General features: G+C 40.9%; 1 protein-coding gene and 1 long non-coding RNA gene across 4 annotated transcripts in view; one reads left to right on the top strand and one right to left on the bottom strand.

Annotated features, from left to right (window-relative positions):
- The window catches only part of COL19A1 (collagen type XIX alpha 1 chain), a 374,472-nt gene that overhangs the window by 99,428 nt on the left and 257,529 nt on the right, over positions 1-17,515 (bottom strand). The window lies entirely within an intron of this gene.
- LOC309634749 lies at positions 16-16,442 on the top strand. Its single transcript, XR_014248402.1, has 2 exons — positions 16-5,993; positions 6,832-16,442. It is a non-coding gene; the product is annotated as an uncharacterized lncRNA (long non-coding RNA).

Below are 17,515 nucleotides of genomic sequence, written 5' to 3'. Positions count from 1 at the left end.
CTGTATTAGAAACAAATCAAAGACATACGTAAACATTTACCAAAACAATGTGTATTTAAATAATGTATCTAAGAACTCTTAAAATCTCACAGGTAAGAAGAAGGGAGTGTCTGTTCGATCAAGTATTCTAATTAACAGAGAATCACATGGACATTAACTTATCAGGTTCTTAAACGTATTTCTAGGTTAAATCCTGCATGGATCCAAAGAAAGGTCCTAACTGGGAACACGTAACATTTTACCAAAAGGTTGGCCATCAGCATATTCCTTATTAGAAGGAATCTTACCCATAAAACTCCTCAAGGGAAGAGGCTGAAGAGCTTCAGTTTATGTTTGACACTTCTTATAGGGCTTTTATCAATGAATTATGGAAATGTATGCCCACGTGTTATTACCTTAAAAAATAAGGGAAAATTTTTTTTTGCTATTGCTTTACTTTTTTGAATTAGTTGGGTGAAAATGGGCTTCCCACGGACTTTCAGGCCAGAAAAAGATATCTGCTATATAACCTTGGGCTTAAGACATTTAAATACATGTAGTTTTCAGATGATGTGGAAATATTCACGAAGCACTACGCTGAGCTTTGGGTGGATAGGAAGGAAGTAAAGACATTTGTCTGTCCCTAAAACTTCCAGGAAGAGAGGAAGAGAAGCATTCTCTGAGTTTTTCAGGGATTAAATTTTGGGGAAAGGGTTGTAAGAAAATGCAAAGATTAACATGATTTTAATTTAGGTAGTTCAGGCCAAAATAGATTCAGCTATCTCAGAAAAGAGACTGCATATTTCATCCGCACCTCTAAAGCTCTTAGGAAGAGAGAAAATGTTACAGAAGCAAAGTTCTCAGAAGATAAGACACTGAAAGATTGTGATTCAGCCAACCAAAGTCACTATTATACAAAGATTATTATTTTAAAAAGGGAACAAAAGCTTTGGAAAGTGAAGAAACATTTTAAGGAACATCTGCTAGCTGCACTCACTGACATAGGTAACACCTTAGGTTATCTTGAAAAGATTAATGTTGGTCAACATTTATGACGGGTGTTTCTTAGGAACGGCCTGTGACAGAAGATCTGACATGAAGGCTTTACTTTGTGCCATTAAATGTTGAGGACAGCAAGATGTAGTGATGGATGATGGAAGGAGGCTGACATAACTCGTGAGAAAATAATAGGCCTTGTGAGGAACGGAGCTGACTGTGGTTGGAAAGACAAACGACGCTGTTACCTTGCTGGAATCAAAACAGAGCTAATGTCAGAAAAGAATTCTCAAGGCACTATGTATTTTTCAGGTTCTTTTTCCATCAGCCAGCTTTGTGTGACGTATTCCAGGTCAGGTAGTTGAAGCGAAGAGGAAAGCAATTACTGAGTTGGGGGTTGTTTCACAAAGTTTCTGGCCAAGAAGGTGCAAGTTAGGAACTCATTCTTGAAACTCAGGAGACATGAGACTCCATACACATTGATCCTTCTGCAACTATTTTTAACAAGGCAAGGAGAAATCTTAGATACCGTATGTAGTAGCATCAAAGGTAGCTTAGGGGTATCTGCATAGCAGGCACTGGGTGAATGGTGAATGTGTATTGATCATAAGGTCAATTAGATCAAAGACTAGTGATGCGGTAGGTACATTTAGCTTCAGACACAGTCGTCTTAGCTAAAAGGGAAAGGCTTAACAAGTGGGGCTCCTGAATACAGCAGATCAATTAATAACGTCTGTCAACTAGAGCAGAAGAATCCATCAAATAATAATGGCACACATATAGGTAGTGTGTATTGTGCGCCAGGCATTACACCGAGGGTTTCAAATAGACTAACTCATTTCATCTCTACGATGACACCATGAGGTATGTACCATCATTATTTCCAATTCAAAGATACAGAAAAATGAGCGTTTGAAATGGTTAACTGGCCCAAGGTCACACCCCTGGTAAGCGGCAGGGCTAATATTTAATGGAGGCAGCCTGGCCCCAAACTCACTTCTTATTTGCTCAATTCTTGTAACTTAAAAGCAGATTCTCAGCCTAAAATAATTTTTGCAGGAATTTTTAAAATTATGCTTATGGAAAGGAAAACTGTCCCAGTATCCTGCTCCAGCCATACAGATACCACGGCTCTGCCCTATTTGTGTTGGACTGGGAGACACAGGACGTGCGAGTTAATGGGATAAGTAGGCAATTACACAACAGCTTTAAAATGCTCATGAGCTCCGGGGAGACACACCTGTTCATAACCCAACTGTGCTCGCGTGTAATTACCGGAGCAGTCCATCAGCCTGGCGTGGGGAGAGACCCTGATGTAGTTTCCTACTGCAAAGGACCATGCCTGGTCTGATGAAGGGAATTAAAGATACATTCAGCTTGGGAACATATATGCTTGGTAACAGTTTAAAGCATTTAAAAAGGGTTTTTTTTGTTGGTTTTTTTTTTTTTTGGCTAAAATCTTGCTAGAAGTGGAAGACAGAGAAATATCCTGTCTGCCACCAGTGTCATCAGATGCTAGTGTGAAAATGATCAACTGTTTGCATTATCAGCTCCTTAGATTTCAGTTTGGGCTACAGATTCCCAACGTTTAAAGGATGGGAAGAGTTCTGTGTTAAAGCTTCTTCAGTCCTGGTCTTGGTCGCACTTTCACTTTTCAGCCAGTTCATGCAGCATGCGGAGCTCGAAGAATCCACTTCTGCCTTTTTTCCCTTCCCTGGTCTTTGCTGCGAACTCCCTGTGCCCGTCAGGGCTGGGCCTTTGGGTCAGCTTTAGCACACCCTTGACGTTCTGAATCAAGGTCTCCGCGGCTCCTCAGCCACTCTGCTCCCTCTCTGGCCCTCCCTCCTGAACTGTATTCCTTCCTCCCTCTTCTCTGACAGCATCCTTCAGCTCTCCATAACTGCTGACTGAGCCTCCGCGCGCCATCTGGGTACCACTCATCTCCACGCACCAACACTCTTCATTAGGAGCTCTCTCATTAGGGGCTCCTTTCAGGACTCACAAATACATATTTTCAGGTTGTACACAACTGCCTTCTGGCCCCGTGGGTTTCCAATTAACTTTGCTAACCACCTTTGAAATACCACAAACCTCTATGAAGAAAGTTGCACTAATCAACTTTTTCCAAAACATGCTAAAAAACAGCTTTGCTATAAGAAGAGATAGAAAGTTTGTTATTGAAAAGTCATTTGGGCTAATTTTCAAGAAATATTTCTAACTTTCTAATGGCTAGTAGAAACGGCAAAGATCGGTAATTATTTTTCTGATATTAAAAAAATTATTAGGAAGCCTAACCTCATTCATAGGAATGGTAAGATGAGGCATATTTCAATAATACAGTAATTGCTGAGAAGGTTAATGTAAGAATGAGTTTTTCTCTTATACATATATTCTATCTATAACATTATATATAAATTAGTGAAGCACATTTATACTGATTTATGGTGGTTTGAGTACATGTCTATCTTTCCAGTTGGAATGAAAACTCCTTGAAGACAGGAGGTTCAATCTTTTTTATCTTATCATAACATATAGTACCCCCATCCCAGTATTTGCTGAATTCAATAGAATCTTTTGCAAGAAAAATTTTGAGGGTATAGCCAATTTCTTGCTTGTTCGTTTTGATTTCAGTTAGGAATGGTAGCAAACTGAGCAGGGGTCTTGCTGCTTCCAAACTCACAGAAGACAGGCCCAACCGATGTAGATTAATCTAAGAATCTGGCTAACTAACTGAAAACAAAGCTGCAGTGAGCTCCAGTTAAGTAGAAAAGAGCTTATGGATGGATTTTTGACCAGAATTACAACATGGAACGTTGTCTCCAATTCTGAGAGAAAAAGCAATAAGTACTCTTTAGAAAATATTTGGGAAATCAATTTCTTTTTCTTTTAAACACAGATCCTTTTATTTATCTTAAATATTGGCTGCAAATGAATTTTTTCATTGTCTTTTGGGATTTAATTAACGTAAACAGTTGTAATTTTAGAATAGAGTGTTTTTCAGAGAATGTTTCTGCTACAAATTTTTAGTGGCTAAGGAGATACCAGCACTTCAACCCCTCCCCCACAAAATTGCTGAAAACTCTCAAATTGCAAAATATGATTTCTGAAGCAAGGAGGGGATTCATTAAGTGTTTATACTATGGTCATATTTCAACACAGAGAGCTCAAGTTCTCCTTTACGGGATTACAGTGGGGATGTGGGCCAGATAGCACATATTAGGTGAAATTTAAGGTTCCTGGGAAGGGGCTCTTATTTCTGAAAATGTCTCACCCACCTTCTGGTTTATGCCTGCCTAAAACTTCATAAAGAAAGATTGGTTTATTTGGTGTTGGGTTTTATCACCAGCTCGAACGCAAGTGTTCTTGGGAGATGTAATACTAATGTTTCATATTCATACAGCTCAGCATAATTCTAAATACGTTTTCACTTATATTTTCTTAGATGGCAGGGTAATGTGACTGCAAAACACATCATCTTATTTGATTCTCATAAAGACTATGTGAGATGGGTATGATTATGTTCTCCATCTGACAGGGAAAAACTGATAGATTTACCCCCAAATCATGCAATAAACAAATGGTAGAACCAAGTATAAGAGTTGTTCCACTTGAATATATTCTTATGGACCATTCAGTAAGTATTTCCTGAGAGCAAGTTGGATGGGACAAAAAAGGGGAGGAGTAATGGGATGTTATATGGCAGGTGGGACAGGAGAAGACAGCACCGAGGGAGGAGAGGGTACAGAAAAGGGGGGAGTGCAGATCCTGAAGACTGTGGCTTCGCAGCCCCCCAGGCCTTTGGCACTCACTTTCTGGCATGAGGCTCTGAGAAATGTAGTTAAGTCTTAAGACGAACTTTGATTGTAAAAAGTGGGACTCAGAGGAAAAAGCTATAGGACGATGCTAATCAAAGAACTTGGAAAGGTATCAACACTTTTGCTTTAGAAATGGGAGGTTCTGGATTAAATCCTGGGAAAGAAAGTAAAACATAATGAGCAGGTGGCAGAGAATGATAAAATGGGGTAATGATAAAAATATTAATAAATAACAATAGTAACCCTTGGAACGTAGTAACTGTGTGGCAGGCACATATGTTATTGCATTTTACTTTTACAGCAATCCAACGAGGTAGGCATTATCCTTATTTTACTTATAACAAAAAGTTTACTATCTTACCCAAGGTCATACAACCAGCAGACAACAGCTAGATTTCAATCCAAGTTGGCCTGACGCTATAGCTTTGATATTTTAACTCTTTCCTTTATCTGCCTCACAGTGAGAGGGATGACAGATAGAGAAGAAAAAAAAAAAATCAATCATCTTAAATCTGGTTAAAAACATCAAGTAGGGCATTCAAGGGTAAAAGATGGCAGATCTATTAATGAGAGACAAAATCTACAAGGGCCAAGCACAGGGAGCTCTGGGACACAGTGTAGATGCACTTTTTCAAAGACTGGGCAAGAAGAGATCAAGAGGAAAGTGACCAGAATGGGAGGAGGGTGAGGATAAGAGAGAGGAACCACAGGCAGATACAAGAAATGTTAAAATCAAGGAGGGCTTGGATTAGAGAGAGGTGAGAGGGAGACTTCTGAGAGGGAAAAGGAAAGAAGTTGGCAATCTTGATCAGCATCTTAAGTAACTTTTGAAGTTCAAATGGTAACAAATGAGGGATAGAGTCTTGGCATTTATGAGATGGTAGAAGAAAAACAAACACAAAAATGGTCAGAGTTGGTGGGAAAAAGACTAGAAACAAGAGAGTAAGATTGCTTAGGGATCATTTTGATAGGCTGAAATTCCTACGAGCATGAAATTGCAGTGGATGAACAGTCATGGGAAAGTAGTCACACTTAGTAAGAAGATGAAATACCCTTCAAACAAAACTACAGTTGTGCCATTGTGTTCTTGTGGAAGAGAGATTTGTGTATTGCCATGTGGGATCTGAAGGATTTAAGTGATACAGCAATACACTGGTTCAAGCATTGGTCAAGGGCATCTTCTGGGGACTTCCCCTAAAAAAGGTAAGAGCAGTTTCGTTAGAAGCCAGCAGCCAACGTTTATTCTTGGTGAATCTCTGGAAATTCTGAGAGCAGCAGTGATCTTCTCTTGTCTCAGCCAGGTCCCCCTTGCCCCACCCTAGTGGCATATACCTGCACTATACTTTGAAAGATCCTAAGTGTCTCCGTCTGAGATATTGCCAGCAACCCTGGTTCAGAAGTTCAGAAGCAGTGCGATTAACAGGTGAAGGATTGCAGCGAAGGCAGCTTCTGGGTCCTGAATGAGAATTTTTCACATCTGCCACTTTGGACATTTTTCAAATGCATCCCTCTGTGTATTCCAGAAGTGCTCACTTGAGCTGGGCTTGTCTCTTCTGGCCTGCACACTGAGCTGTGTAATTGAGGGAACTCAAGCAGAGGCAGTTTATGGTTGTATGAATAAGCAAAATACTCAATATGTGACCTGATTGTTTTGCAAAATTCCACAGCGCCCGGTTTCACTTGTCATTTTGGAACAGGAGTGGGAGGGTGAGGCTGTGACAGCGAATGCATTCAATGGGTGTAATTAATCCATTTCATAAAAGCAGACTTTCTAAATTATGCTGTGAAGCTCAGAAGTTTTTAACACTTTACTTTCCAAGGGAGAAAAAAAAATCATTTTTAAAGGAGCTTATTTTCCCTGATACCATGAAACAAATCCATCTAATTGGTGATAAAGCCCCTTGCATTCTTGACAGAGTGCCTTGCTGGGACACTGATGACTGATTTCCATGGCATGAGAGTTAGAAAGAAATGATCCCTCCCCTAATGCTGTGATTCTGCTTATCCATCCATAAAATGTTTCATACTCATTTCCCCTCAGTATGTCCTGCAAAAGCAAAAATGTTATGTGTCAGCTTCCTGTAACATAAGGAGCAACAGGAACCTCAAGAGGGGCTTGCCTCCCCACAGAAGCCACATCACTGACGCTGCGTAAGGTGATTAAAGCCACCGGGGCATGAGAACCAGTAAGGATGGAGATGGTGAAACAAAGGATCTGTATCTAGCGGCATCGCCTAAAGTTCACCATCAACAGAAACCATACCTGGGGAACAGCTGAGCCTGCACCCCCCTGTCTGACCTCAGGAATCTCTCAATACACCTCTCAAATCTGAAGGGAGGTTGGCTTACACAGCCTGCAGCTATCAATGCTTTGAGATTCCACTTATGTAACTGATAATATTCACTCTCTTTAAAAGTGTTGGTACATGTCAATCCCAAACTCCCTAACCATCCTTTCCCCCCGCCATTTCCGCCGCCCACCCCTGTAACCATAAATTCTTCTCTACGTCTGTGCTCAACAGGATGTAACAACCTAAATGGGAAAAGAATCTGAAAAAGAATGGATACATGTATATGTATAACTGAATCACTTTGCTGTACACCTGAAACTAACACAACATTGTTAATCAACTATGCTCCAATATAAAATAAAAAAGTTTAGAAAAACAAGTGTTGGTAGGATGACAGCGCTTCCTATGCACAGAAAATGTGATTCCCAGGCAAACCGCAGAGACTTAAGACAGCCAGGCTGATGGCACTGGCTTACACGTTGCCAAGTTACGTAGAGGCCAAGGGCATGTACACAACTCGAATGGCTGGGGACATTCTGGACAGCTCTGGACGAAAGCAAAGTGAGGTTTTCTTTTGTGGTGATTGGAGCCTCCACTTTCAACTCAAACGTCTGACATCAAGGTTTCTTTCTGATCTGTAGGTCATACTCATGATAAATCTGCAAATGACATTTCTTGGCTCAACTGAACTGCACGGTTACAGAGGGTACACTCAGGGAAGTTCTAGAAAAACATACTGAATGATTTCATTTTTAAAACACTTTGCCCCATTCTACAAAGGATTTCAGGCAAAAGAGAAGACGCTGACACTTTAGGCCAGTGAAGAAGTAATTAGTGATATTAACCTCAGCCCATCCCACAGGATGCTTTTCCTGTTTTGTCAAAGAAATTTGGAATATTTCAAGCATGCTGAAAAGTATAGAATATAATATGATAAATCCCCATGAATCCACAGTCCAATGCTGTCAAGTCCTAACCATCGGCCATATTTACTTTAGATCTCTTTACTTTTTACTGAAATTACAGATATAACTGAAGCTCCTTCGAGTCTCACTTTCTACAGAATTTCCTCTCATGTTTCAGGTCCCCCGGATCATGCTGAAAACTTGTTGCTTCTCTACTCACATAACTTCTTTTAGTCTCTCCTTTGATGGAAACAATTTCCTACCAGGTTGTAGCTGCTGTGAAGAGAAAACTGACTGAATAGATTTAGCTAAGCCCCTTACTTCTGGAGGCCCAGACTTTTCTTATTGTTAAAATGGAGATAATCTTTTCTTGCCTGTTTCACTGAGTTATACAGCAGTAAAATTAAATGCCGTATGGAGATACTTTTGTAAACTATATCATCAAATACAAATTATAAGATTATTTAGGAAACAAGTCTCCCTTTTTGAATATTTCTCAAAGGCCAATCAGATTTATTAAAACCTTACTGTTTACCTCCCACAAAGAAACAGTATTTAATCTATGCACTGGCCCAATAACAAGTTTGGTGACCATATATCAAGGATTTCAAATATTCTGTCCCATCATTGCTATACACAACGTCTGTCATTCAGAAGTCTTAATAGTTGGTTTCAATAACGTGACCCAAAATGAAGAAAAGGAGTCAGTGGCTGTAAGAACATAAAATCCTTTTCTTCCCAAGTGTATCTATAATTAGTAAAAAAAAACTGAGGCATTCAGAAAGTGGCTAATAATGTCTCACTGCTGCTGATCATTGGGAGAAAAAAAAGAGAAGTAATTAGGGAGTGGAACCCAAGTGCTGGTTTTCACATTCTCCACCTGAGACCCCAGCTGCCTCACATGCATGTCTACGGATTCTGTGGCCACACAAGGTGACACTGGAATGTTAGTAATGTTGGCAACAGCTGTTTTGTCTGGGACCACGGCCCCAGTGGGGGACGAGTGGCAATAAAAATGATTAACTGGCCAGGCCTCCATTTTATAGGTCTTAGGTATCTTTATTTTTAACTCTGAGGAAGTCATCTTATTTTTATTATGAATAAAATTACTATTCCCGTTGACACAGATAAATGGTTAGGTTCTTTTCCTCCGAAGATATCAGTATAGTACATGGCCTTTATCCATTAATGGACCAAAGAGACTAAAGTTCTTTGCTGAAAGGAAAACTGAGAAACAGAAAACCCTGATCAAGTCAAGGCTTGTAGATGGATGTTCAGACTATGAACTGGATTCCCACTGAGACACGATGGTCCTCAAAATGCACATAGTCATACAGAGTATTTTAGCAAGAAGTCAAATGTTTTAATTGGACGTTTTTGTCATCCACTTTATTGAGCAGTCCACAATGTGTCTGGGGGACTAACTTCTCTTAGGGGTGGGCCTTGCTAACATTAACTTTGCACCGTGGGTCCTCAGTGCATAGGAAATAAGGCTGGAGATGAAGACGGAAAAGGTGGGGATAGTGATGGATAACAGGGCACAGATGTGGGAAGGCATTAGTTCCACGGTGTTTTCAGAGACTTTCATGGTTATAACTGCTCATCTCAACCTGCAACCTATCAGAAAGGAAGCCTCAGGTGTAGCTGTGGGGAAGAGAGAATGACCTGTATGTGATGAGATCCTCCATCTCCAAGGAAAAACATGGTGTCCCCTGGATTCAGGCTGGGCTGAAGTGAAATGGGCAACTGTCAAAGCTTTGTCTGTTTCCTTGTTTTCTCAGCAAACAAGTCTGTTCCCTGTCCATGCAAAGACTAGAAACGATATGCTACAACGATGTTGCCTTCAGAATTATCATTAGGAATAATCATTTCATCACATCAAAATAAAAATCTAACCGCCTGAGATAAAAACACAGACAAAGACCTAGAAAAAGGAGATGTGACCAGTTGATTATTTTCCTTGCCACTTATTCTCCCCCCCCGCTCCCCGATTCCACTCTCATAAGGCTAAGCCACTCAGCTCCAAAGCCTCCTCCGGTACTGTTCTTCTCCTAGCTCCTTTCTGTTTACTGAATCCAGCAACCTCTCTCCCACCTCAGGCCCTTCGCACCTCCTGATCTTTCTGGTTGGAAAGTTCTTGCTCTGGGCCTCACACGGCTGGCTCCTTCTCAAGTAATGTCACCTAGATGCTCAGAGATGCCACCTGGACCATCTTAACTAGGGCAACAACTCTTCCTTCCAAACCACTCTCACGCTACCCAGTTTATTCCCCAGCAGCACTGCAAATTAAGCTGAAATTGTTTTGTCTGCCTATGGAATTGCCTCTTCACCATTGGTCCCTCACCCCACACACACACGATAGAGTGTAAGTTACTGAAGGTAGAGACCTTAGCTTTAATATTTCTGTTTCTTTGTTTGTTTTTTTTATAAACCACTGTATACTCAAGGTTTGTAATAGTCATTAACACAGGCTAGGTGATCGAGGTAAGTATGTGTTGAATAAATGAATTCAATTTCACATCCTAAATTCACTCTTGTAACCATGTACCCTGCTCTGTAACCATAACCTTCAGGACTGAGCAATGACTCATGCATTAAAGGTGAAAGAAGTTCTACACTGAAATTAAAATGAAAATGGAAACAACACGGTTGTATATGTTTTAAATCTTATGGTTGCTTTAGAAAAGAAGCGTAAATTCCACCAGAGTCAGCTCCCACAAAAACTCACACTGCAGAGTTTTATCAGCGTGTTACAATAAGTCAGCATTTTAGAGGAAGCTAAGGGCTTTCACTTCTAGAGGGCATCCAATTGACATTGAAAATGACTGCTGATGAGCTAGTATTTGTATTTAAATTACAGGATAAGCATAAGGTGCAACAAAATCCTGAAAATAAACGTTGAAAATCATGTAGATTTATAATTAAGCCTCAAACACTGAACAATCTCCAGACCCTGGACAGCCTCCGGAGGGCTGAACAGTGTCATTCTTCTCCTAGAGCTTTTCCAGTGGGAACAGTAGAGGGAGCTCCTGCTCCACGTTACAAATTAGGTGAATTTCTGTGACACACGTGAGCCCACTGCCCGCTTCTTTTACTGCAATAATGAAACAGTGCACAAAAACAATGCCAGAGAAAAAAAAAGAAAGGAAATCAAGGGCCCTGCCTGCAACAGAAAGGAATAATAACACATTTTCCAATTAATGTGGTTTTTAATAAACACGTTTACAGTGATGATAAATGAGAAGTGAAGCAAGTGTCAAACAGGTGGGCTAAGACATGCCGCCTTTAATGGCTCATTAGTTAAACTCTCCTGTTCCGCCTCATTGCCAGCTGCTCTGCTCTCCCTTCTAAAGGAATGAAAACCTGGAATACTCTGAAATAAACTAAGGCATTTCAAGTCTCGAGACTCTCGAAACCTCATCATCCTAACACAAGGCCACTGTTTTCCATTCCTTTATGCCACTCAGATAACTGGAAGGCTTGAAAGACAAAGAAATTTTTACTGGAGAGTGAGTGAGAGAATAAAGGTGGGTTTAGCGGTCCGTTCCTGGGTCTCAAGTCTACGACCCCTACTTATACTTGTGTGATTCTGGGCAAGTTACTCGACGTTTCTAAGCATCCTTTACCCTATCATAAAATGAGCATCATTTCTACTTCTCGTGATAGTTGTGAGGATTACATAATGCGCTGGCAGTGGAGCACCGAACACAGAGCTAGTGCTGTAATCGTCTCTCCTGGTCCATTTCTCTCTCTTCGGAATCTGTTTCCTCAGGAGTTACTGCTATTTGCTTCCCCAGGGAAAGGCTTAATGCTCTCGTGCTTCCTCTCTGAAAACTGCTCTCAATCATAATCTTAGGGGCTTCCCTGGTGGCGCAGTGGTTAAGAATCGCCTGCCAATGCAGAGGACACAGGTTTGAGCCCTGGTCTGGGAAGATCCCACATGCCACGGAGCAACTAAGCCCGTGCACCACAACTACTGAGCCTGCACTCTAGAGACCACGAGCCACAACTACTGAGCCAGTGAGCCACAACTGCTGAGCCCGTGTGCCTAGAGCCCATGCTCTGCAACGAGAAGCCACTGCAATGAGAAGCCCATGCACCACAACGAAGTGTAGCCCCTGCTCACCGCAACTAGAGAAAGCCCGCGCACAGCAATGAAGACCCAACGCAGCCAAAAATAAATAAATAAATAAATAATTTAAAAAATCATAATCTTAGTGTATTTGCAGGTATCGTCAGTCCAAGACATTGCTACTTAATGGTTTCCCTCCAATGAAGAATATTCATTCAAAACAAGATGACAGAAGTTACTTGGGGGAATTTGGGAGCTTTTCCCTTTGTATAGGTAAGATCAGCTCTGCTTATCAACAGGAAATTGGACCAATACTTTATAAAAAGTGCGTTCATCATGAAGGGTTGTGGCCAGCTCTGTGAACCAGTTAGTTGCCCCTCAATTACCAGCATCTCAATAAGAATAATTTTATGTATGCAGATTACATGTGTCTAAGTTTCAACTAAACCTTCCTCAAAGTGAGGAAAAATTGCTGTTAAGTATGGGAAGCTAAATTGGAGTAATATATATGATTTTGATGAAACAATAATTCATAAAGAAAATCTAATAACATTAGTTCAAAGATCTACTTTTAGTAAATATTCCTTTATTAGATTCTTTCCCCTAGAGAATGTACTCTCTCAGGGTGAAAAAGATTGTCCTTCCACACACACAAAGTTGTGGGAAATTATTCTTTGTAAACAACTAATCTTTTTGGTACAAATGTTTCTTAAGAAAGTGAGAAAAGACAAATTTGGCTTCAGAACAAACAATCACAAATAGAATGGTTGGTTAAAATGTTTTAATTATTTGAGTTGCTTCAGGCCATTAAAGATTTCTTTCTTCTATTTTTTTAAAATCTTCATTGACACTCCCCTGAAAAACAACACTACCTTTGACGTAGGGAACATCTCTAAAGCCCTGAAGGGGAGAACATTTTCTTGAAGAAACTGAGCAAAGTATGCTGTTATCAAAGGATCCATGCCTCCTAAAAACTCCTATTCCTTGGTTCTTTTCAGACAATCCCACCAGTCAGAGTAAATCAACAAAAAAATTTTCCTTAAGTTTTCTGAAGGCTAATTGCTCAAACATAATATAGTAAAATTATATGCTATACTATTCACTCATTTGAGGGACGTTATGTATTATTTAATTATTGCTTGATAAGAGAGAAAATTAATATTTTTTTATAGTTCACACTGTCATAAGACATTCTAACACATGCTTTAGGAATCTCAGACGCCAGCCAGTAGGGTGAGTCAGACACCTTCTCCCAATCTCAGTCGGAAGGATCTTGGTGCCTACCAACCTTTCCTTCTTTCTCTTGTTACCTTCCTTCCTGTTGTGAAGGGGGGAGGGCTCATCTCACATAAGGTACAAAGTGGAAGAAGACAAATAAAAAACAACAACATTTAGATCTAAAAATGCCCACAAGTAAAGGGGGACGTCTCTTAAGCTCTACGTCAGTTGTAATAAAATACAAATGACTAGTAAATACTATGATAGCTGTAATGGATCTCACTCTCTCTCAGCAGTCCAACTACTGTGCCACTGGAGAGACCTATCAGGAAATCTGGCCCTGGGACTCTCCACTCAGAGCTCTTCACAGATTGTCCTGGCTTCTTGGGACATGTGGAGCTCACAGCAGTTCTGCCAGGGTGCTGCCCGGGCTGGACCCGACTTGTCAGTGCTGTGGTCAGAGCTGTCTGGCCGCCGCCTGCCCTACTCCCCGGGGCTCAGCACTCGTGCTTTTGTTCAGGCTGCTTTCCTCTGTCAGCAGCTCCTAGCTTGCTCTCTCCTTCCCCTCTATTTGCTTTACTGGACAGACCTTCTCAAATTTTACAGAAACAGCTTTATTGAGGTATAAGGGAGACACAAAGAACTGCACGTATTTAATGTGTACAATGTGATGAGTTTGGACAGATGCAAACACCTGTGATCTCATCACCACAACCAAGGTAACTGACATACCCAGCACCTCCCAGACTTTCCTTGTGTCCCTTAGTGTGTGCGTGTGTGTGGTAAGAACACCTAACATGAAATCTACCCTCTTAACAGGTTTTGAAATGCACAATACTGTATGGCTACCTACAGGCACTATGTCGTAGGGCAGATCTCTGGGATGTAATCATCCTGCCTCACTGAAACTTTATACCCGTGGAATAACACTCCCCAGTACTCCCGTCCCTATGTGTTCTCTGCTTCCATAAGTCTGACCATTTTAGAAATCTCATAAAGTGGAGACATGCGGTCTTTGTCTTTCGGTGAACTGGCTTATTTCACTCAGCATAACGTCCTCCGGGCTCAGCCATGTGTCATGAGGAGCAGGAATTCCTCCTTGTTTCTAAGGCTCAAACTTTATGCTTCAGTTGTCAATTCCAGAAGAAAACCACCCTGGCATTATCTTTTCTAAGTATTCTTCCTCTTCCAGAAAATTCACATTTTCTGTGAGTTAAACTTAAATACTTGAAGGGCAAGGGCCACATCGTATTCATTTTTGCAAGCCTAGCTCCCAACACTGTTAGGCACATAGTAGGCCTTAAATAAATGTTTAATAGTTTGTGAAACTATTAAATGATGTGAATTAGGAGCAGGCTGATTTTTGTATAAGCTCATTTTCTTAAGACGTTAGTTAACATGATCTTGAAAGGACTGATTTTGAAGAACTCTGTTCATTTCTAACCATTTGGGAAATAACAGTCCTCTTGTTAAAGTACATTAAGTTTAGGGAAATTAAACATGAAGGTGGCACAGAAGAATGTGGGGAGCCAGGTATTTCACCTTTCTTTTCAATGCTTCCCTTAACTAACTCCTGTAAGAATGACAAGGTGCTTCATAGGACTTTTTGCAGTATGGTGGTATGCATGTCATCTATTACGTGAATAACTTAAAAAAATACAAAAGCTGATGAAAAATGTACCCCAAGATAGAGTTTTGATAATACTTGTATCAGACAAAAGATATTTAATCCACTAGAGGAGTTATCCCAGAATCAAAAAGACAAAGAGTTTCTGTAAACCACAATTCTTATACAAAAATGAGCTGATGATATAGTCTAATACTTCTTTGTAAACAAGAGCTGACCTATGAATAAAAACCTTTTCTTTTTTGCATAGAATTTCCCCCTTTTTTGTGTAGTCTAACAAATTGGTATTTTATTATATTACAAAATAAACCACTTTTCTTTTAAATACCGTGTACTCAGGATTTAATGAACACTGTGTATCAGACCCATAGCTGAGTTTAAATTCTAAATCTAATACTTGAAATAAAATAAGTACCTCTCTCCCCCAAACACTCTGGCAATCCAAACCTGTGGAATTGAATATTATAAACTCTTTCATATGGTCGCATATTTCTTAATCTTCTAAATTCTTCAGTAAACTCATTTGATCTATAGCTGAGGACTCATTCCAGGATGTGGTGTAATCCTCTTCTCTCCCAGACATTTGGCAAGCCTGTCATAAAGGCCTTCATCATTCAAATTCCTCCTCTGAGACAACAATTATCTTGTCTTGAAAGCAGCATCATGCATTTAGAAAACTATGTGAAAGTCTAATCTTGCCTGTTAGCTTGTACCAGCTTTTCTTGTTTATAGCACGAGACAATTACCAAAAATCCTACAATGAGTTCTCTCTTTTGCCAGAAAATTTGGGATAAAAATCAACAGAGCTGTTTCCTTTAAAGACTGGATTCTGGGATGCCCAATTTATGCCATTTCCCCCCCAGTTGTTTCATAACCAGTATCAACTGACACCAGTACATTGCTAAGAGAACAATTTACTTGAACGGCTAAATGGATGAAATGAAATCATTGACAAAGCAGCAATCTTGTTCACTTTTGGCATGTGGCCACACCCTAAGTGATTCCTAAGGGGCTCAGTCTAGAGCCCTCTAGTGGTGGTGCAGGTGGCTCTGGCCTTTAAAAAGTCACTTATCTTCCCGCCTTCAATTTCTCATCTATGAAGTACATTCATTTGTTGACTCATTCATTAAATAATTAGTAATTACATGCTACATGCCAGAAACTGTGCTAGACAATGATGATAAAATAGAGGTTCAAAAAATATTCACAGGGCAGTGGTCAGAAAGACAAGGAAAATAAGAGTCACAAAGCAATGTGCTCTGTCTGCAGGAGGCATAAGCTCACAGGATTGCGGAGAATGACACCTCTCATGCTGTGCTGAGAGCACCGGCAAGGGCTTCGTGGGAGACCTGGGGTCTGCGCTGCGTCCTGCAGGTGCGGGAGCTCACCTGGGCCTTGGGGAGAACATTTGCAACGTGCGGCATTTTGAGATCATAACGGAAGATGACACTACAGGTTGCAAAAGAAGAAAGGGCACAGAGGAGGACAGACAAAGACAGGAAAAGGACAAACTTTGAAGGGACTAGAATGGCTGTAGAAGATATGGAATCCATCTGGAAGGAAAGGGAAGTTATTAAAGAGTTTTCAACCAAAGAGCTACGTGATCAGAGTTATGATTTAGAAATATTACCCCACTTGTAGAAGGTAGAGGCAATGAGACAGTTGGGAGAAGACTACAAAAATATAGATACAAATTGACAAGGGCCTAAATAAGGCGGTGGCATGAGGAATGAGAGCTAATGGGAAGCAGAATTGACATGATTTAGGAACTATTTGGATGTGGAGGATGAGAGAGAGGAAAAAAAAAATCTAGGATCATTTTTAGAGTTTAGTTTTGGACAGGCTATGTTTGTAGTACACAGGAGACCTCCAAGTGGAGATACTGAGCAGGCCGTGGGGTGTAGGAGCCTGGAACTCAGGAGGAATGTCTGGGTGGAAAGAGAAGACTGGGATTCTTTAAACCATACAACATATAAATAAGGGAAGGGGGAACAGCTTTACGGAAGGAGACAAAAAGGATGGCCTCAAAGGTAGGAGAAAATGATCAGCGTTAATGAACCAAGGGAATAGAGAGTTTCAGGGATAGAACAGTCAACAGCGTCAGTTCCTATACAGCAGTGAAATAAGGTGAAGCCTGAAAGGCACTCAGGGAATCTCGTGACTCAGAGATATTGGTGATCATAGAGAATGCAGGGCCGGCGGAGTAGCTTGGACATAAACCAGACTCTAGTGGGTTGAAGAGTTAGCACAACCACAAGAAATGGCACACTTTCTCTAGAAGCCTGGGATAAAGGATGAGATCAGCTACTTGGCTACACGATCTTTACGGCTCTCTTTAGCAACACTATTCTATGAAATTCTACTAGCAAAATAGCTGTGTCAAGAAAAGGAGGCATGCTTCCCCGGATGTCTGACTGACCACCAGCCTGGATGTTAAGAAATTGAGGAGATGGGGCTCAGGTGGGTTCAGCACAGGATTCGCTGATCTGGGGACTCGGCTTGGGGCGCCCACGCAGGCAGTACACTTGCTCCTGTCCAGGAATGAAGGGGGCAGGAGGGGGAGCCGGCCACCAGCCTCCCTGATCTCTCGGTTGGTGGTGGTGGGAGGTGTA

This window comes from Balaenoptera borealis, assembly GCF_965194805.1.
Source record: "Balaenoptera borealis genome assembly, chromosome: 9".
NCBI lineage: Eukaryota > Metazoa > Chordata > Mammalia > Artiodactyla > Balaenopteridae > Balaenoptera > Balaenoptera borealis.
This window is presented reverse-complemented; position numbering and strand designations above follow the sequence as displayed.